The 21,674-nt window shown below is 43.8% G+C and overlaps 1 protein-coding gene across 3 annotated transcripts in view; it reads left to right on the top strand.

Annotated features, from left to right (window-relative positions):
- Nucleotides 1-2,672: 2,672 nt before the first annotated feature.
- SNAP23 (synaptosome associated protein 23) overlaps nt 2,673-21,674 on the top strand; it is an 86,295-nt gene continuing 67,293 nt past the window's right edge. Inside the window, exon 1 of one of the 3 annotated variants that reach the window (XM_077464477.1) lies at nt 2,673-2,788. The gene's annotated coding sequence lies outside the window, so the exon portion shown is untranslated. Of the gene's footprint in view, nt 2,793-21,674 lie in introns of all 3 variants that reach the window. The other 2 variants (XM_077464478.1, XM_077464479.1) reach the window with 2 other exon arrangements.

The following is a 21,674-nucleotide window of genomic DNA, read 5'->3' as shown; positions in this document are numbered from 1 at the left end:
TACGTTACTCAGGTTATAGTGTTAAAAAAAAAAAAAAAAGAAAGAACCCATACCCCAATTAAATGGTGCCAATATAACTCCAAAGCAAAATAACTATCAAATCAGTGTTCCCAAACCCCCTCCTCTATATAATATATTAAAAAAAATGGAAAGTCAATGCCTTAGATAAAATATAATTATCATCTTCAGCAGATTAATATAATTTAAGTCACTTTGTTCAATAGAGGAGTTAATTTCCATTGGTTTCTTTCAATTCTTATTATTCACTCTTAACTCTTAATCCATCTATTTTGCCTATAACTCCCCTCTAAGGCCATATTAACAACCTGATTCAGAAATAAATCCAGACATGGTCCGCAAAAAAAAAGAAAAAAAGAAAAAGTAAATTAAAAAAAATTGGAGGACATATTTTTTTTTTTTTAATTCATCAGACTCCTCTAGGATTATGGAATCCCCTCTATCTCCTGCTTTTGTCCCCCCCCCCCCTCCCTTTAATACTGATATTGTCTTTCTTCATTAGCCCGCTCCTAATCTCTAGGGGGGTCTTGAATTCTTGGGGTCCTTTTCCAATCAGTTGTTGACATCTGCCCCTGTCTGTTCTGAGGAACTGAACGGCCCCTCCTATATGGGATATATGAAAGCCAATTAGTAATCTGGATGGGGGCCACCTCTAGAAAGCTAAATAGTCCAGGGACATCTTCTGGTGTATAAACCGTAAATCAAACTGATTCCTTACGAAACCTAACCGACAATGGATACCCCCACCTATATGTACACCAAGGTTCTCTAGCTAAATCCAGGATGGGACACAGACAGGCTCTACGCTGAATGGTTGATCGAGATACGTCTGGTAAAATTTTAATATAGGACCCGTTGAATTCTACTCCTCCTGCTTCTCATGCTGCTCTAAGTATAAACTCCTTCTCAGAATGGCAGTGGATCCGGCAAATAATATCTCTGTCTTTTGATCTAGGGCCCGCAGCTCTATGGACCCTATCCAAGTCCACTCTTTTCTCAGGGGATTTCAAAATTATCTGAAGAACAGCATTTACTATCGCCCGAAGATCTTCATCCCCTGCGTTTTCCGGGAGACCCTAAAGTCACAGGTTATTCTTGCTACTTCTGTCTTCAAGTTCCTCTGTATGGAGCTGAATATCGGCCGACATAGCTGCCTGGGTGGCCATTGCTTTTTCCAGATCCCCTACTTGCTGTTCCACCAGGGATACCGTTTCCTCCCTTTCTTTAGCTCGCTCTGACAGCGCACATATCTCTGACCTTACCGCATTAATGTCTTGGGTGTGTGTCTTCTCCAGTCTTAAGATGAGAGCCTCGATATCCCGGCGTGTGGGTAGAGCCCTTAGCAGCACACGGATGTCTCCTTCCGAGTTTGTTTCCTGTCTGCGCTGTGAGTGACCAGCTTCCAGCGAGTTTGCACAGGGAGACACCGGCAGTTCCATAATCGGATTATATGGTTTAGGAGATATTTGCCCGAAGACAGGCACCGCTGTCTACGGCGCATGCGCCGTAGACAGCGGCGCGCAGGCGCACTGAGCGCGGCATTTCCAACAACGGAGCTGCCGCGCGTGTTGGCTCCCGTGCGCATGCGCGGGAGTGACGGCTTCGCTAAATGACAGCGGCGGAGCTGCGAGATCCCACCGAGAAGATGGACGCTCCGGACTACAGGGGACAGCGGTGACTTCGCTGGCTCCTGTGTCAGGTAAGTGACACATAATGGGGTAGTATGCGATGCATAGTAGTCCATTATGCTTTGCCTTTGCAGGGAATGAAAGAGGAAGTAAACCCATCAGGGTTTACTTCCTCTTTAACATGTGCAGGTTGGCTACCCTGCCTGTGTGTTAGCTGGCCTTCCCCAGATAGAAAGTGCAGGGAGAGGAGGATCTGTGCATTCAGGATCAAACAGCTTTTTTACACAATGCAGAGGATTAACACAGTGAGTATAACAAGCATGCTATGCTGCATATACAGACTGATTTTTCTGTTGTGAGCTTAGTAACACTTTAATTCCTTCCTTGTGTGCTCTCCAGCATGCTTTATATAGGAAAGAAGAAGAATATACTGGTGCGGTGGGAAATGAACCCCGCCCACAACTGATCCATCTTACCCAGAATACACTAATCACATCAAATGACAACTCCCCAGCACGTCATCTTCCAAGCATCTACCCTCCCCCTTATTTTGCAGCAGCCAATGACAAGCATGACCGTGTGGCAGACAGCTGGGCCACTCTCTCTGCTATTGGCACATTAGCCAGCAGGTTAACCATTGGTTAGATGTGAGCACGGTGGACTTGTCTGTGTCCCTGAGGGAGGTTGGGTAGAACTGAGTACGGTGAGCGTGTCTAAGTTCGGGCAGAGTCGGCCTGGTTCGGTAGAAGTGAACATGGTGGGCGTGTCTTTGTCCGGCATGGTGCCTGATTGGGTGGAAGTGAGCATGGTGGGCGTGTGTATTTGTCCGGGCAGAGTCAGCCTGGTTGGATAGAAGTGGGCACGTTTGGCGTGTCTATGTCAGGTTAGCGTCTGCCTGATTGGTTAGAAGTGAGAACGGTGGGCGTGTCTATGTCGTGGTAGCGTTTGCCTGATTGAGTAGAAGTGAGCACGGAGGGCGTGTCTATGGCCGGGCAGGGTTTGCCTGATTGGGTAGAAGTGAGCACTGTGGGCGTGTGTGTGTCCGGGCAGTGTCTGGTAGAAGTTGTGTGGTAGTTTCCGGTAAGAAGTCTGAGTAGGACGGCGGTATCGGGAAACGGTGGGGCCTGTTTCGGATTAGGGAGGTAGGTGGGTGTGCGGTGTACCCGGACTGATACTGGGGTAGAAGTGCTGGCGCTGTCCTGGGGGGGGCTTATGCTCGGAACACTGATAGCTGGAGTATTGGGGTGTACAGAGTACACTTCCCGTCCTCTCTGCACAGTTCACAGACTTCTATGGTCATATTGGGAACTCCATACAATAATCGTCCTTATTTGTCTTAACGTCTGTATATGGCTAGAACTCCATTAGGTTTCGGGTGGAGTAGAGAAGGGTTACAATCCCTGTTAGGATATTCAGGTTTTTGTTGTGCTGTGTGTACTTACCTTCACTTCCTGTCCCATAGACCCCCACAGGAAGTCAGTGGAAATCTCTCCAAGTGAGAGACATTGTGTCCCCGGAGTCCCTTCCCCCCTCTTGTTCTGGGGACAACCTGGGATTTCACTTTTCTTTTTATCGGTGACACCGGGACAAATAGAGAGCACAATCGCCACAATTTTGTTGTCTCTATCCGTGACAACACAAATAGTTTACCCGGAGACACACGCTATATTTTGTATTTGTAAACAAACACTCCGGGCCCCTAAGATCTGTCTTAATTTCACTTGACAATTATTCTTACCGATGCCCCAAAAATGGTCAAAATGTATGGAGTCTTGTGGTGAGCAGTCAAGTGAATGGGCAGCCTTATGAGTGTTGTATGACTGGGTGGGAACACACATTCCCGGCAGGCCTAGTATGAATGGGGTCTAAGGACTTCTTCACATGGGTCTTGTCAGCTCTGTATTGTGATCAGATCTTGTTGAATCGGAACTGACCAGGACAGATGATTATAAAAAATATAATAATATATTATATATATATATATATATATATATATATATATATATATATATATAAATTTTATTTTTAATTTTTTTTATTTCCATCTGTGCCCATTCAGTCTGTGGCTGACACAGGCAGACCTGTAATGGCTCTATGGACTGTTGGATGTAAACATACACTACATGTGAGGTAGTGAGTGCAGATTTATATATATGTGTGTGTGTGTGTGTGTGGTCAGGGTACAGGGGCAGAAAGGACAAGTACACTTTCCTAGAAGTAAACATCTTTTTAGGGCCCATTCACGTAGGTCCACCTATCAGCTTTTCAGGACGACTTGATCAGAAGCTCCATGCAGTTCTATGAGCAGGCAGATTAAATGGACTGATGTCTGTTTAAGCCCACCTACCTCTGACTTCATCCAGGTATAGTTTATTTAAAAAAAAAAAAAAAAAAAAAAAAAATAATCACGCTCCTGTTCAAATCACATGCGATTCTGCAGCAGTGCGATTTGAGCCATACATTGTGTATGGTTCAAATGACACCGCATTTGCAGCAAACGTGTGCCGGACCCCTTTTTTTTTTTTTTTCTTGTCCACACCAGAAACGGATCACAAGGGTGAGGACACCCCTGCGATCTGTTTCTGCAAATCGTACTGCGTTTTGCAAACCGATCTCAGGGTGTCGTTAACATACACTCATTTGGTTTGTGTGAAGAGGTTACGATTTTGATGCGGTGTGAATTCACAGCGAATTCCGCTTCGCATCTAGTGTGAACCAGGCCTAAGTCCACATCGGGCCAACTTGACTAGTCAAATCGCATGCCAAATCGGCAGCTATTGCCGTCAATAGCACTGTTCGAATCGATGCAACGCCAACTTTGCGGCACCTTACTTATTCCTAAAAGTAGTTCCTTTACTACTTGGGAACATCGGGGCGATTTGAATAGACATCTGTGCATGAACCCGCACATATGTATGTCTGTCAAATCGCCCCCAAAGTTGGACTGCATTGCCAGTTGAACTCGCACGATTTAAAACCCACATCAGTGTGGGCAGAAATTAGTTCAGATTTGACCTTTTTTGTATGCCCAATCAACAAGGCGGCATATGGGGATTGCTAACTGGGAGTTTTTCTTTGGCCAGGCTTCTGGGGGGTCCGAATGGCTCACAGGTATGACAATTCAATTAATAAACTTTTTCTAAAGCTGCACGGTATTTTATTTTAATATCTGCTGAAGCCCCTATGACTGGATGGGTTATTTTCTGGAAGTGGTGAACTTAGCCTTTTACACGTGTGTAGGCCTTTGTTTTTGATCCGTTTACATTGATTTCTATAACAGCAAAAAATCCATCAAGCAAAAGGAGATCTATCTGTACATCAGCAGCTATTGTTGTTTCATAGACCTTGGACTGTCTGTGGAAATGTTATACTTTTGGATCAGAATTTGGAAAGACCAGGGAATTCCCTGGGAGGATGTAATTTGATGTTTATGTAAAGAAGATCTGATGAGTCCTCTTTCATTAGCGGGTGTTTTCCACTTTTACAAAAATGACACTTTGTTTTTGTTACTGGGCAGATGACCTGTGAGCACATGTAACCTTGGCTCCCCATCTTTCCAGAGTTGCTACAGTGAGCGCTATGTTGGTGTTTTTAGATTCACAGAGTGCCTGTAATAGAAATAAATTATTCTTGAGAACATAGTGAGCAGGCAACCTGCAGATCAACTCCTCACCACACCACAGACACTAAACCAAGCCTATGTGCTCAGAATGCCAACTGTTGCCTACATACAGCTCACTTCTTTGTATGTAAATATCAACATTCTGCTTGGAAAGTCAAGGGAATCTTCTCCAGCTACTCCTGAGGGGGTCGTGTAATGCGTACCAGCCCCTATCCACCCTACATCCTCTCAGATTGTGTTTGAAATAAAGGCACCTTTCGTTCACACAGATGTGATTGGTCATGCGATTTGACAGTTCCAAATCGCATGACAAGTCGCACCCCATCGTGAACAATGGAACCATTCATGTTGCCATGACTCAGGTTCATGCACTACTTTTTGCGGATTTCATTGCAACGTTTGCAATTAAATTGGCAGTGAAATCGCACTGATGTGTGTCTTTTAAATTACGCTTAAGTAGCATGATTTCAAAGCCGCACTGGTGTGAACGGAGGCTAAGAAATGTTTAGTATTGACAAGCTACAGACAGATACTTATAGATAATTGCAGGCTTTTATTCTTTGTATACTTTTTTTGTTTTTACCTACCCATTCCTCTCTTGGAGGCAATTTTTCACTAATGGCAGATGAATCCATCTTATTCCTTTTTGGTTATTTTTGTCTCCTTCTAGAATGTCCTTTTTGGAAACCAGGAATACCAAAATTAGGGCTGGAAATTATGATGGCAGAGGTCAGCCTGGGAAGATTAGAAGCTAATGGGGACGTTGGGGTAGCCAGTGAACATTTGCTTCTATAGACCGCAATAGAATGGAGAGGAACATTGGCTGGGCAAATTCTGGAGTCTACTCAGCCCAAATCCAGATTTTTAGTTTTTTTTTTGCAAATTGAGAAATAAAGAAATAAAATCTAGGACCTGATTTAATTGCTGTGGGCAAAAACTTTGTTCCCTTCGTACTTTTTCTAATAAATGTCACAAATGAGGATAAAATGGATTTGAATGCCAAGCTTGCCGTGGGGCAGAGGCAGAAGTTCGAAGGAACTTCTCAGATGACAATATGAGAGATACCCTGGCTGGTGGCATTTGAAGGCTCAAGGGGCCCAATATATTCGTATTTGTTCCAGTCAATGATTTGTAAAGTAAAAAGTGACAGTTGTGGAGCTTGTAAATTCTGACTGGCTCCCTTTTAAATTGTGTATTGATGTAAATGATCTTGCTGCCAAGACTTTTCCCCCCCTTCAGGCACAGATGATGACAGATGTAAATGACTGTATGCATTCATTTGTATAGGAGTGGAGAATATTCCCATTTGCTGTGTCCTATTTGGGCCGCATTCACACTGCTGCACTGTGGTTTGGTGGTCACGGCACGGGTTTACCTGGTACATGGGTTCTCTCGCCTCTTCTGAAAACACAACAAAAGTCCTGCATGCTGCTCCTCTGGTGCACTTTCAGAAAATGTGGCTGAAAAACGTGGGCCCTAATAGAAATGCATGGGTTAAAACTGTAGGAAAAACCATGGGTACACACGCACTGTGGCTAAACCGCAGCACAGCAATGTGAACCTGGCCTTAGGAGGGATTGTCTTATGACACATGACCAGACTTTTCAACATCAAAAGTCCGACGGAACAATTCCGGCAGACTATTCGATCGTGTTGATTCGCAAAAGTCTGACAGACTTTAGAAATGGAACATGTTTCAAATTTTTCCGCCAGAACTCCGCCGGACCCAGTTCCTACCGAGAAATCTGCTCGTGTGTATGATAGTCCGACAGACAAAAACTGACGCTAGGGCAGCTATTGGCTACTGGCTATGAACTTCCTTATTCTAGTCCAGTCATACGTCATCACGTTCGAATCCATCGGACTTTGGTGTGATTGTGTGTGGCCAAGTCTGTTCATTCGAAAATTCCGTCAGAACTCCATCGAAAGTCTGTCGGACCTAAGTCCGGTCGTGTGTACGCGGCATAAGTTGTGTAGGAAAATGCAAACCAGGTTTTTATCACTCTAGAAACAAGGGTGTCTTCAAGCATCATGTTGCATATATGCTGCAGGACATTTTGGGCTTGTTTTACGCATGCTCCAGGTTATACTGCTGCACCATGATGCTATTGACTATCTGCATATATGTTCCAAGATATTTTGCCATTTATTACTTCATGCATACTCCAGGATTTTTTGTCTGATAAAAGTTCCTGATCGTTCTTCAGAGCTTAAAAGCACTTTGACATTATTTATGTCGGAATATTCTGCTATTGACTATTGCATATATGCTTCAGGACATATTGCTGCACGCATATTTTTGGACTTTCTTCATGCACGGTCTTGTCCATCCCGTGACATGGTATGTTTATTTTCTTTTGGTCATCTCTGATCTATATATTTTCTTATAGATTAGAATCTCTTAAATCTTCATATGGGAATATATGTACCCTAATGATGGGGATTGGAAGGCCTACATGACTAAAAGGTATTTTATTTTTTTTCAAATTTGTTTTTAAATCGCGTCCTCCTGAAGGGAGTTCAGATCACACTTCAGAGAAGATTGCTTCCTCATGGTCTGTCAATGTGACACCTCCTTACCGCCTGTTTTAACTCCAATTCTACTGACCAACGACAAGCAACCATGTGCATTCTGCGTTTGCAGCACTTTCCTGTTCACGTGACTGTGTCAGGTTTGTCAGTTGCTACATGTCAAGTAAATTTTGCCACAGCCATACCCATCCGTTGTGTGATGCAAGCAGAGCTCCACCCAAAAGGGGAAGTTCTGCTTTGGCATGTCATATTTTTTTTTTTTTGGGGGGGGGGGGGGGGGGGGGCTAATGCCTAGTTTTGACAGGTACCCACTACCGCTCGGGCTGCCTAGGCCATCCTAGTGGAAGTTCTCATTTCCCCTTCTCTCCCTCCAATCCTCTGGGACACATCACAGGTCCCAAGATTGCTTGGCCATTGAGGAGATGCAGTGCCCACCCAGCTGTCAAGCCACAAGCTGTCGCAGCCGAGTGCCCATACTTGTAATGCTGGCATCGGGGAGAGGACAGGGCGAGAACCAAGGGTTTGGGCGACCACATCGCTGGACCGTGGGACAGGCGAGTGTGTTTATTAAAAGTCTGCAGATATACTTTTTGTTTTCTGCTGACTTTTTTTTTTTTTTTTTTTTTTTTTTTGTCCAACCGCTATATTACTGTATCCTGAAATTTTTATACATGGATGTTTTAAACTGACCATTCCTGCTCAGACAAGGCATGCAAGCAGAATGCATTTGGTAAAAAGTGAAGCCGCGCTAAACCATTACATTCCATTTGAAGAATACACACATAAATTGATACAAAAATAGATATATACAAAAATGAATGAGATATATATTTGAAGATAGTCCATCAACCGCAAGTTAATGTCCTGGAAATTTCAAGTGACTTTGCAGCAAATTCCATCCACCACCACAAACTAGTGCATCACCACCACATAGACTGCATGCTTACCAGATGGCAAGCTAGCAATAGCTTGCGGCTAGCTACCCAGCCAAGGCTTTTATCCAAAGGGCAATACAGGTATCCGTTCATGACTGGATTCCTTGCATCGAGGGGGCAGGGCACCAATCGCCATTCATAAGACGAGGGGCTTTCGTTTGCGAAGGTCATAGACAATGGATCAGGTGGTTTACCCAAAAAGGAAAAAGGCTCACCATAGTGTAAATCCAACTAATTATGTTTATTAAAAAGGTTAGTATTGCACTTACACATGGAGCAGGATCTAAAGCATCGATAGTAAAAAAGCCAGCCGGCTTACAAACGCCCGTACTTCCGGGATCAAAGCGCAATGACATCGGCATGTTAGTAAAAAAGCCGGCCGGCTAATGAATACCCATCCTTCCAGGATCAAAACGTGATGACGTCAGCACGTCTATCCCAAAAATTTGCATTTTTTTTTTTTTTTTTGGGTGATGTCCAGTGTTTTTTGAACCAAACCTATCTTTTGGAATTAAGGCCAAAAAGTTCAGCTTTGGTTCCATCAGACCATAAGGCCGCGTACACACGCGGGGACTGTTCGCTCAACTTTGTCCGCTGAACAGTGTTTCGGCGGACAGTCCGCTCGTGTGTGGGCTTTCAGCGGACAGTTTCAGCGGACAGTCTGCTGAACAAAGTTTTTCGGAAATTCTGAAAAACTGTCCGCTGAAACTTTGTTTCAGCGAACAGTCCCCTTGTGTGTAGGCTTGTTCGTCAAACTAAGTTCCGCGCATGCTCAGAAAGGATTTACACGCCGAAGTTTGCATTGCAGTGTATAGGACGTCGTTTTCTAGTCCCGTCGTACGTGCCGTTCACGTCATCGCGCACGGTTTCAGCGGACTGTTCGTTCGTCGTGTGTGGCCAAGTCCGTCCATGCTAATTTTGAGCGGACTGTCCGCTGAAACTGTTTGACGGACAAAGTTGAGCGAACAGTCCCCGCGTGTGTACGCGGCCTAACACATTTTCCCACATGCTTTTGGGAGACTTCAGATGTGTTTTTGCAAAATTTAGTCAGGCGTGGATGTTTTTCTTAAAAGGCTTCCGTCTTGCCACTCTACCCCATATCCCAGATATATGAAGAATACGGGAGATTGTTGGCACATGTATCACACATCCAGTTCTTGCTAGGGACATCCAGTTCATGGTAATGTCACTGTTGTGCCGTATTTTCCATGGTTTATCTAGTGCCTTGGAAATTCTTTTTTGTACCCTTCTCCTGACTGATACCTTTTTTTAGGCTACTTTGACACTGAAAGCGTCCGGCGTTGGCAGTAAAGCACAGCTTTTTTAACCCCCGCTTGTGGCCAAAGAATTGCATTTTGTAGTCTTTGCTACATCAGAAATGTTTTGTCGAAAAGGTTCCTGTTTTATAAAGAAATGTTGAAACGTGCTCTGCCTGTCTTGTGTGGTTTCAGTAAGGCTCGGTTTCCACTACTGTGAGTTGTGCGACTTGACACATGTGAAGTCACATGACAAGTCAAAACCCATGTATTTCAATGGACCTTGTTCTAATGGGTGCGACGCAAGTCGCAGCAACTCCAAAAAAAGTTTTTTGCACTACTTTGTTCCGAATTTGGTGCGACTTATTCTCAACGATCACATGAAATTGAAATAAAAAATTTAATTGCAAAGTTGCACTGTAAATCGCATGACTTTGGGGTTGCAAAAGTGAAAATCTAGCTTAAAGAGTTTAAGGAATTATCATGTGAGCTGTACTGTGCAGAGCTATACTGAAGACCCATTATGTGGTATGCAAAACGGATTGCACGTAACAATCCCAGCTTTTAAACGCACAAGCATTAGAGCCCTCGGTTTATAGGGATCAGCATTGGCCTGGCTTTGACTGCAGCTGTGATGACAACCCTGAGAGCAGGGTGGAGTCTCACTAGAGTGCTAAAACTCACAGTACACTCACACTTCGTCAGAATTTTAAAGGAAATATCTTGTGTTTTAAAATACTATAGCTTGTCAAAGTTATTCAGAGTTCTATAGGATTAAGGGAAAACTTGTTTTGTTTTTCATTATGGTTCTCTGGTATCGCACATTTGTTTTACATTTGCATTTAAGTGTGTGTGTGTGTGTGTGTGTGTGTATGTATGTATAATATTTATTGTATATGTTTGTGACAGACCTAGCTGGGACTGAATGCGAGCCTCTGCAATAGAGGGGGCTTTTGGGACTTTACATGAGATGCACAGTAATATGCATCTCCATCCCTGTTCAAGTTCATAGAGAAAAAAGGTCGGGACTTTAAATGAGGTGTCTATATTGTAGCTAATCGGAGGAGTCAAAGTAAAACATAAACAAGTATTTATTTGTTTGCCATGATTGAGTAGGTACTTGGCAGACAATACATGTAATAATGGCACATAGTGTAACAAATCATGTCCTCTGGGACATCATAATAGGCAGGGGCATCATCCGGTGATGTCCCTATATAAGACGCCGCGTGTCCTGTCATTGTGACCAGAGACAGAGACGAGGCAACATCTCCAGAAGAGAAGAACAGAAGACGGCGGCAGCGGGGACAGAATTGCCAGCAGCCACCACTTGCAAAAGAGCTAGAAGAAGGCGCGGTGGCCCGGCAAGAAGAACCGAAGAGGGGGACAAGACCCCCGAAGTCGGAAGAAGAGGGCGGCGGCGAAGAAGAAAGCCGGGCTCCTTCACTAGTGAAAGCGCTAGCAAAAGAGCAGAAGATAGCGGAGGAGTCCGGCGAGAAGACTCCCGAAGACGGAAGAAGACCCCCGGAGCTGTGCAATAAACTATTTTAACCCTTGTGTGTCACATAGGGTGGGCGGCCGGTATCCGGGGGCCCCCTTATTAAAGGGGGCTCATGGATTCCGATAAGCCCACCCCGCCCGCAGACCCCGACAACCAATGGCCAGGGTTGTCGGGAAGAGGCCCTTGTCCTCATCAACATGGGGACAAGGTGTTTTGGGGTGGAGGGGCCGCACGCCCCCCCCCTTTCCCAAGGCACCCCCCCCATGTTGAGGGCACTTGGCCTGGTACGGCTCAGGAAGGGGGGGGGCGCTCACTCGTCCCCACCCCCTTTGCTGGCTGGCCGGGTAGCGTGCTTGGATAAGGGTATGGTATGGATCTGGGGGGGACCCCATGTCGTTTTTTTGGCGTAGGGGGTTCCCCCTTAAAATCCATACCAGACCTAAGGGCCTGGTATGCTCTCGGAGGGGGAACCCACACCAATTTTTTTTTTTTTAATAAATTTGGCGTGGAGTTCCTTTTTGAGAGCTGATAAATCTGTCAGAGTCGCCTCCGTATAGATGGAGATCCGATCTTGGAGGCGACCTCCATTGAAATCAATGGGTACCAGTCACCTACAAGTCGGATTGAAGTAGTACAGGAACCTTTTCTGAAGTCGGAGCGACTTCAGTAGTGTGCATTAAGACGGCTCTCATTCACTTACATAGATTTTTTACATGTAGCGCGACTAGGGGCGACCTAAAGTCAGATCTGAGTCGCCCCTGTGTGAACCGGCTCTAAGGGCTCAGTTGCATTTGGCAGCTCATTCACACTTAAAGTTGGGGGGAGGTGTTAAAATGGTAAAACCCTGTGGTTAAGTCTCTGCTACAAACCCCCCCCCCCCCCCCCTGCCTGCCAATCGTGACCCCATCAGGTAAATGGGGCCACTCTGCAAATGCCCCGCAATTGCACGCTTCTGCAGGATCCAAGAGGTTAAAGCAGGTGTTGAGAAAGCAACACAACACTGCTGTTGTGCCCAGTGTATTGCTTCACACTGACCTAAAGATCTCTTCTTTCCTGCTGCTGGCATCACTCTGGAGACTGCTGCCTGGGATAAGAGGTGGAGTGCATTTGGGTATTGATCTCCGCATGGGACATGAGCCAGCACTACAGAGGAGACATTGGCTTATGCCGCTCTGGCTCCCCACTACAGCTACCTTTTTTTTTTTTTTTTTTTTTTTTAATAAGCAGTCCCTCTGCATTGCACTCTGTTTGATCTGGAATGGTGGGTCAGCAAGCCCGGACTGTAATCTACCAGTCGCCTGTCCAAGATCTACAGGTTGCTGACCCCCCATCCTAAACTGATTTTACTCACAAGTAATATGTAAGGCATTGTACTTGTTTACAGCAAAGTGCAGCTTAAAGTATAACTGAAGGCAAAACTTCTACTACTTTTTTTTTTGATAGGATGGAGAGGGATTAGAACCCCTGGTTGGTTTTATTGTGGTCTGTGCCCCCATTAGGAGGTTCACCTTCCTCTATTTGTCCTGTTTACCAATATCAACAAAAGTTAAAGAAAATCCTAAACATTTTGGGTTGTCCCCAGAAAAGCAATGGAAGAGAAATATTCCAATAGGTACACTACTTGTGACCTGGGGGTTCCAAAGCAATTCCCTTAATTTTCAGGGATATCCTGTTTGGCTATGGGACAGAAGGTGAAGGGAAATCTCCCCCATGGGACACAGGTGGCAAAAAAAAAATAAAAAAATCTGACAGAGGGTAACTTACTCCTTGTTCAAAATGGAAAAAAATGTTTTGCCTATAGTACTATAAGTTTTGGTGACAGTCTGCAATGCTTATTATACAACAAATGGGGGTTCCTTGCTTATGCTTGTTTAAAATTTGTTATGCACATGATGCAGGTTAAGCAGAACATATATTTAATTGCTGTTTGTTGCTGGTTTCATATGTGTATTGGTAATTTTGCTAATCTCATTAGTCTTGGGGTGTCATTACACACAGTAGTGAGCTGGGACCAGAAGGCACAATGCAACTTCTGTCAAGGCATCCTGCCATTTAACCACTTGGCGACTGGCAAAATAGCATACTTGTACGTCATTGGCGGCTAGCGGGTCCCATGGACTTGTCTGCCGGTGGCCCGTGATTGTGGCACTGAGAGGCAGAACGGGGAGATGCCTATGTAAACAAGGCAAAAAAATAAATGTTTTTTTTCAAAAGGTTTGGTCTTATTTATTTATTTATTAACCACATCAATACCAGGCACTTTCGTCCCCTTCCTTCCCAGCCCAATTTTCAGCTTTCAGCTCTCTCGCAATTTCAGTGACAATTGCGCGGTCATGCTACTCTGTACCCAAATGAAATTTTTATCATTTTGTTTGCACAAATGGAGCTTTATTTTGGTGGTATTTATTCACAACTCCGCTTTTTATTTTTTGCGGTATAAGTGAAAAAATATCGGAAATTTGCAAAAAAAAAAAAAAATATTTTCTTTTCTATTTTAAAAGAAATCCAATAAGGTCGAATTTTGTCATAAATTTAAGCCAAAATGTATTCTGCTACATGGTTTTTGGTAAACTAAATTCTGTTAAGTGTATAATAATTTGGTTTGTATGATCACGGACATATGTAAACAAATGATTATGTACAGATGTGTGCAGATAATCAGTGGGACATATGTGGGGGATGTGTGTTTTGGGGACGTGTGTGTTTTACACTAGACTGGTGATCAGTGAGTAAAAAGCGGTAAAAAACAGCTCATACTCACTGATCACCAGCCGGCTGCAGCGATCTGCTCTCCTCTCCTCAGCAATGACTTCCATGTGAGGAGAGGAGAGCCAATTGGCTAGCAACCGGCTGCTTGTTTACATCACATGACAGCTGTGATTGGACACGGCTGTCATGTGATCAGGAGGGCCAATCGCAGAGCCCTTCTGCCGATCAGAGATGCTCCTCCGTGTCCGGGTGACACGAGCGCATCGGGATTGTGCCACTGCGCGGGCACGCGTGCGGGCGATCCCCCTTCTTCTGAAGGACATTCCTGAACATCCAATCAGAAGGAGAGGGCTCCCACCCAGCTGTACATATACAAAAAAAACAGCAATTAAATTACTGATTAAATACCACCAAAAGAGAGCTCTATTTGTATGAAGAAAATGATAAAAAAAAAAAAAAAAAATTGTTTTGGTACAGTGTAGTACGACCATGCAATTGTCATTCAAAATGTGACCGCACTGAAAAAATGGCTTGGGCAGGAAGTGCCCTGTAGGCAAGTGGTTAAAGCAGGGGTGCTCAACCTTTTTTAAGAGCGAGGGCCATTTAAGCAACTTGGTAACAAGTCACGGGTCACAATGAGCGGAGCGGGTGGATGACGGGTCATGGCAACTCTATAGGCCCTCTGATCCTTTCCACCCAGTTGAAAGGGGAGAAATTCATATATAGATAGATATTATATAATAATATATATATATTTATTACCTGAGCCCGATCAGATCCAGTGATGTGCATGAGCGCACAGAGCAGGCAAGTATGACATGTTTGTTATTTTAATACAGAAAATTTAATGAAACAAAAAGAAAGCTTTACAGCCACTTTAAGAAAAGAACACTGGCAGGAGGATATTCAATACACATGTGTTCCATGAATACAAAGCAGAACATTTTTGCAAGTCGGCCTAATTCCAGCACCGGATCTGACCCCCTTTCCTGCACAGGAACATCCGATACATTGTTTACAGGGCCTATCATCTGTAAATTGTTGAATAACCTATTCTGGTGCATTTACCAGCAAATTAAAGGTACACTGAAGTAAACGTGCAAAAGTATAGCATTTGACTCACACTTCACCAGCCTGTAGCATGTACAAGCATCTTATATCTCTGAGAAAGAGAGTGCTCATAACACCTGAAAGACATGGGTTCTGCTTTACTACTTCTGTACACACTACTCGTTATGCACTTTATCACAATTTAATTTCATAAGATTATATTTCAATTGCTCCTCACTGACCTACTTAGATGGTACATATCTGAAGGGCCCATATCGGGGCCCCTGCACAAGTTGTACAGCATTCCATAGATACTTCTACAGTAAACTACAATCCTAAGGAATCAAATTCCAGTCTACCCAGTGCCACCCGATACACCCACCTATCAGAATTGGAAATCAAAATAGTTTTTTGTACCCCTCCAGGAATGTTTTTTTTTTTTAATGTACAGGTAGATCTGTTGTGGCATTAATTTGGTGCAGTGTGTGTGTGTGTGTGTGTGTGTGTGTGTATTTAAACAGCAAATTACCGTATTTATCGGCATATAACACGCACCTTAACTTTAAGAGGGAAGTTTCTGGAAAAAACTTTCCACAGACCACTGAGCCCCCTCCATGACACACTGAGCCCCCTGCATGGTGCACAGGCCCCTTTAATTAAAAAGCCCCCCTCCTCCTCTGCACTCCCAGGAGACCACCAAGTCTCCTGGGACGGCATTGCCAGCATGCTCTGGATCGGAGCTATTGAATACCTGCATTGCCATCACTGCCGGCACCTTCTCGTGCGCCGCTCCTCCTGTGTCACCTGTGGATCTTTTGAACACCCCCATTGGTGCCGTGGACCTGGTCATGTGACATATCTCTGCTCTGAATAATTACGGTCACATGACCGCCCTCCTCCAATCACAAGCTACACTCGGAAGGGGGCGGAGCAGGAGGAGGAGAGCGGCATTAGTGGAGGGGTTTGAATTGCCATACAATGGCATGGGGGAGCGGTGTGTGGGAGGCGGCCAGCAGTAATGTTATCAGGAGGTGTCTTGGCAGCGCTGTCCCATGGCCAGGAGAGTCGGCTGCCCGATCCCCGGTGAAAAAAAAAAAAAAACAGATATCGGCGTATAACACGCAGGCACAGTTTGCCCTCTGTTTTCAGGGTAAAAAAGTGCGTGTTATACGCCGATAAATACGGTAACCAAACTCGTACTGCTGACAATGTCATTGGCAATCATCCTGTAGAGATGGTTAAATTGGTGAAATGAACCAAAGGTGCATCCAAAATGTTAAGTGTACACAGCTGACTGAGGCTGGGATTACACATTTGCCTGGTGCGAATTGTATGTCCATTTTCACTGAATAAAAAAAAAACACAGCTGCGATTTCAGTGCTGGCCAATACATAGTAGATAAAAGGTGTCCACTCCTGTAGTAGAGCCATCTGTGCTTGTGCTCAACTGAGGCCTGGTTCACACCTAATGCAGTTTGCTTTTGATCCGTTTTTTGTGGTGCTCTTCGTGCATTTTTTAGCGTGGTTTTTTTTTTTTTTTTTTTTTGCTTTTTTTATTTCTGGCTGCTTTGTTGTGCAGATAAAAAAAAAAAAGAGAGAAACTCATCAAAAACCCATCTGTCCTTCTCCCTCCTCACTCCTCCCTCTTTCCTCTTCTTCTTTCTTCTTCTTCCCCTATTCAGTCCCTCATGAATGCTGCTGCCAGGCTCATCTACCTTACAAACCACTCAGCGTCTGCTACCCCTCTCTGCCAATCCCTCCATTGGCTGCCACTCATCCAACTAAATTTAAGATACTAACAATAACTTACTCACAACCTGGCCCCCAGCTACATCACTACCCTGGTCTCAAAATACCAACCAAATCGTCCTCTCCACTCCTCCCAAGACCTCCTGCTCTCTAGCTCCCTTGTCACCTCCTCCCATGCTCACCTCCAGGACTTCTCCTGAGCCTCTTCCATCCTCTGGAATGTTCTACCCCAATCTGTCTGGCTAGCTCCTACTTTGCCCACTTTCAGATGATCCCTGAAAACTCTAACAAGCTCTAATGAGCAGGGCTCTCTGATTCCTCCAGTACTAGTGTAGTGTATTGTATTTGTACTGTCTATCCAAGTTGGAAAGCGCTGCATAAACTTTTGCTACTATATAAATCCTGTATAATTATAATAACGCACTACATGTTTTCTGCAGCATCTCCATTGAAGTCTATTGAACCAAATACGCACCATTTTGCATTTAAAAAAAGAAAAAGGCCCTGACCCTTTTTAAAAAATATGCGTCCCATAAGAAACCATGTTAAATGGACTGTAGTGCATTTCTGCAAAAAAGCACCAAAAAAAAAAACAAAAAAAAAAACCAGGTGTGAACCAGGCCTGAATCCTGAACATGCAATTCAGAATCGCTCCAATAAAACTCAGTAAGCATGGAAATCACACCTGAACTGCACTGCAGTTCTAGGAAAACACACTGTGGCTGCACCGCACACTGTATATGTGAACAGCTTTAATGTAAATCAATGTTATTTAACATGTCATGCGAATTGGATGTGGTTCAAAATGCATCCAATTAGCATATATGTGAACTGAGCCTGAAAGTGCTTTTTTTTTTTTTTTTGTAAAAATAGTTATTTCTTCTTTATAAGATGGTAAATGCTGTTATTGTTGGGTCACACATCCTTTTTCACTTCCTCTGTGAATTCTAATCTAGATATGAGTCGTTTGATCTGTGATTCGGGTGACTGATATACAATGCAAAATCTTTCCTTGTGTAATGGGTTACTGTCAAGAATATGGTAAAGAGGTCATTGCATTAAATGCCATAGCAAGGAGTCTTTTTTTTTTTTTTTTTTTTTTTTTTTTAAAGGAATTTTTTTTAGATGCCTGATCCAGTGACAGTAGGCTGTAATATACAGCATTGTCTTGTTGTTGCGCCATCTGCATACCACTGACTTCTGTAAAAGTTTACTTTCATCACAATTTAAGTCTCTCTCTCTCTCTCTCTCTCTCTCTCTCTCCCCCCCCCCCCCCCCCTTCTGCCTTTACAGGGGTGTTCCAGCTACAAACACTGCAAAGTCAGCTACAAACACTGCAAGTGCTGACTTTTAATAAGGACACTTACCTGTCCAGGGCACCCACGATGTCGGCCCTCCCAAGGCCGATATTTCCCTCGTATCGTGTCCCGGCACCGCCATCTTCACCTCAGTTTCACTGCCCATTTCCTACTGCGCATGCATGAGACGAGCATCGCTTTGTGAATAGGAAGACTGCCTGGCAACAGGGGTATTCTTTTCTTTTTTTACCACTTGCCGACCGCCGCACGACGATGTACGTCCTATTTTTGAAGAGGGATATCTCGGTAACGGCAGCAGCTGCTGCCACAACCGAGATATCCATCTCTTCAAGCGGCGGTCGGCTGTACGATAACGGTGGTCTCCGCGGCGGACTCGCCGCGAGATCACCGCTATCGGCGGCGGGAGAGGTGCCACCCCCCCTCCCGTACCTTCCGCCGCTTACCGGAGCCGTCGGTAGCGGCGGAGGCGATCGGGTCCTTCCATCTGCTGGGCATAGAGACAAGTGAGGCTAAGATGGCCCCCACTCGTCTCTATACCATAGGAGGGTGGAAGCGACGTCAAAACGTCACTTCCGCCCATACCTCTTAAAGGTATAATTTTTTTTTAAATGTCAGATTTTCTTTTTATCATTATTTTTTTTTTTTTTTTTTTTTTTTTTTTTTTTTTTTTTTTTTTTGCATTTTAGCCCAAATATGAGATCTGAGGACTTTTTGACCCCAGATCTCATATTTAAGAGGACCTGTCATGCTTTTTTCTATTACAAGGGATGTTTACATTCCTTGTAATAGGAATAAAAGTGATCCATTTTATTAATTTTTTTAAAACAGTGTAAAAATAAATAAAATCAATTAAAATAAATAAGAAAAAAATTGTTTTTTTAAAAACGCCCCGTTATGACGAGCTTGCGCACAGAAGCGAGCGCATACGTGAGTAGCGCTCGCATATGAAAACGGTGGTCAAACCACACATGTGAGGTATCGCCGCGATCGGTAGAGCGAGAGCAATAATTCTAGCCCTAGACCTCCTCTGTAACGCAAAAAATGCAACCTGTAGAATTTTTTAAATGTCGCTTATGGAGATTTTTGAGGCTAAAGGTTTGACGCCATTCCACGAGCGGGCGCAATTTTAAAGCGTGACATGTTGGGTATCAATTTACTCGGCATACCATTATCTTTCTCAGAAAAAAAAAAATTGGGCTAATTTTACTGTTGTCTTATTTTTTTATTCAAAAAAGTGAATTTTTTCCAAAAAAAGTGCGCTTGTAAGACCGCTGCGCAAATACGGTGTGAAAAAAGTATTTCAATGACCGCCATTTTATTCTCTAGGGTGTTAGAAAAAAAACAATATAAAATGTTTGGGGGTTCTAAGTAATTTTCTAGCAAAAAAAACTGTTTTAAACATGGAAACACCAAGTCTGAAAAAGAGGCCTGGTCCTTAAGTGGTTAAAGGATATTAATGCTATTTTTATTTTTAGGGTGGCCCTCCACTTTAAGAACGCACCCAGGTACATGTTTTTATTTGTTGGCTGTTCTGAACAAGGCCTAATGCACTGCAAACACATTCCGTCATGTTTATGACATGTTACTATAATCTTGAGAGCTCCAAGTGGACATACGGTAGCAATTAGTAACGGGGCCCCTTGCGGGCTCGCCACGCTTCGGGCACGGCCTCGCTTCACTCGGTTATTTTTTATTCGAACTTTGTCCACTTGGATGGTGGGGCTTCAACCTGGACTCGGTGTGCAGATGCCGTTCATCTACGGAGACCTTCGGCGTCTCCTTGTCCTCTGTACTGCGCAAGCGCAGTACAGGGCAGACACCATCCAACGGGGGACAGTATTTGACACAACATCAGCATCCAGAAGTCCTTCACATGCTTGGCACAAGTGCCAGGCCATCCTGATCACACACATCTTTGGCACTTCCATCTATTGCTGTGGTCTGACCTTCCATTTACCATACCTTCTGTCAGCCAGTGAAGCATGGGTCAATGTAGCAGGTATGAGGGAGCTGGGCAGATCCCAGGATACATGGGAAGCTCTTGCATTTTGAGGGGGGAACAGCAAAGCACAACCATTATGTAGCAATGCAAGGTGGTAAGCGGGGCATGAGTATGTAATGAGCAAATATGGATGCTTTTATGTTCATACAACTATAAATGTAAACGAGGTAGAGAAAATATTTTATGTACCTTTTTTTTAAAATATTTACATAAAGCTGTATATTTTACAAGCATATCTTTGAAAAACACATATATGCAATATCATCATATGCAGCTTATTTACTTCCCTTTTTGTTCCCACCTATCTAGATTGTGCACTCTCAATTGTTGTTAAAGCTGAACTCCATGCAAATAAATATATATAGTGTGTGTGTATATATATATATATATATATATATATATATATATATATATATATATATATATATATATATTATAGAGGCAGGGGGCGCTGATAAAAAGATTAGCACAGGCAGAGGGCAAAGGATGTTTTCAGTTCACAAGGTTTCTAGTAGAATCAATAGGTGTTTTTTATTGAGCCGATCTAACGAAATGCTTTTACATTGTCTATTTACAAAAGTGGCCAAATAAGAGAATTTCATTATTGCCATAACAGATTGCTCCAAAACTGCAGTATCTGTATCCCAGGTTTACACTCTGTATTCAGGTGCTGACAGAGAGAACAAATCTTATTGTTAGATTTTACGTATACTTTAAGACCCCTTTCACACTGAGGCAGTTTTCAGGCATTTTAGCACTAGACATGGCGCCTGTAAAAGCTCCTAAAAACTGCCTCCCATGCCATCGGAGTGTGAAAGCTCGAGTGCTTTCACACATGGGCGGTGCACTTGTAGAACATTAGAAAAAGTCCTCCAAGCAGCATCTTTTGGGGCAATTTGGGAGTAATGTATACAGCGCTCCCAAAACGCCCCTGCCCATTGCAATGAATGGGCAGTGTTTCCAAAGCGCCGCAACACGGGCATTTTTAAACCCCCTTCTTCTTAAAACAAGCTGCTCTGAAAAATGAGTGTCCACAAGTGGCACATAAAGGTAGCATGCCATCAGTGCTGGTACCTGTGGCTAGAGCAATGCTTAGAATTTTTTTTTTTTTGGACTGTTCAGTTTAGGACAAAGCAATAGGTCTATTACATTGCCCTTAAAGAGGAGCTCCGGTCAAAAAATAAAATCAGCAGCTGCAAATACTTTAGCTGTTGACTTATTAAAAAGAGACTGACCCGTTCTGGGATCCAGCACCATCCAGGTCTTTGATAGCCAGCTTCCCACTATGAGTTCATGAGGCACGTTGTGATTTCCCAATGGACGCACAGCCTCCTGGGACTTCAGACGTGGAGGG

Source organism: Lithobates pipiens, unplaced genomic scaffold (assembly GCF_037356315.1).
Source record: "Lithobates pipiens isolate NorthernLeopardFrog02 unplaced genomic scaffold, aLitPip1_a1.2 Scaffold_30, whole genome shotgun sequence".
NCBI classification, from domain to species: Eukaryota; Metazoa; Chordata; class Amphibia; order Anura; family Ranidae; genus Lithobates; species Lithobates pipiens.
This window is presented reverse-complemented; position numbering and strand designations above follow the sequence as displayed.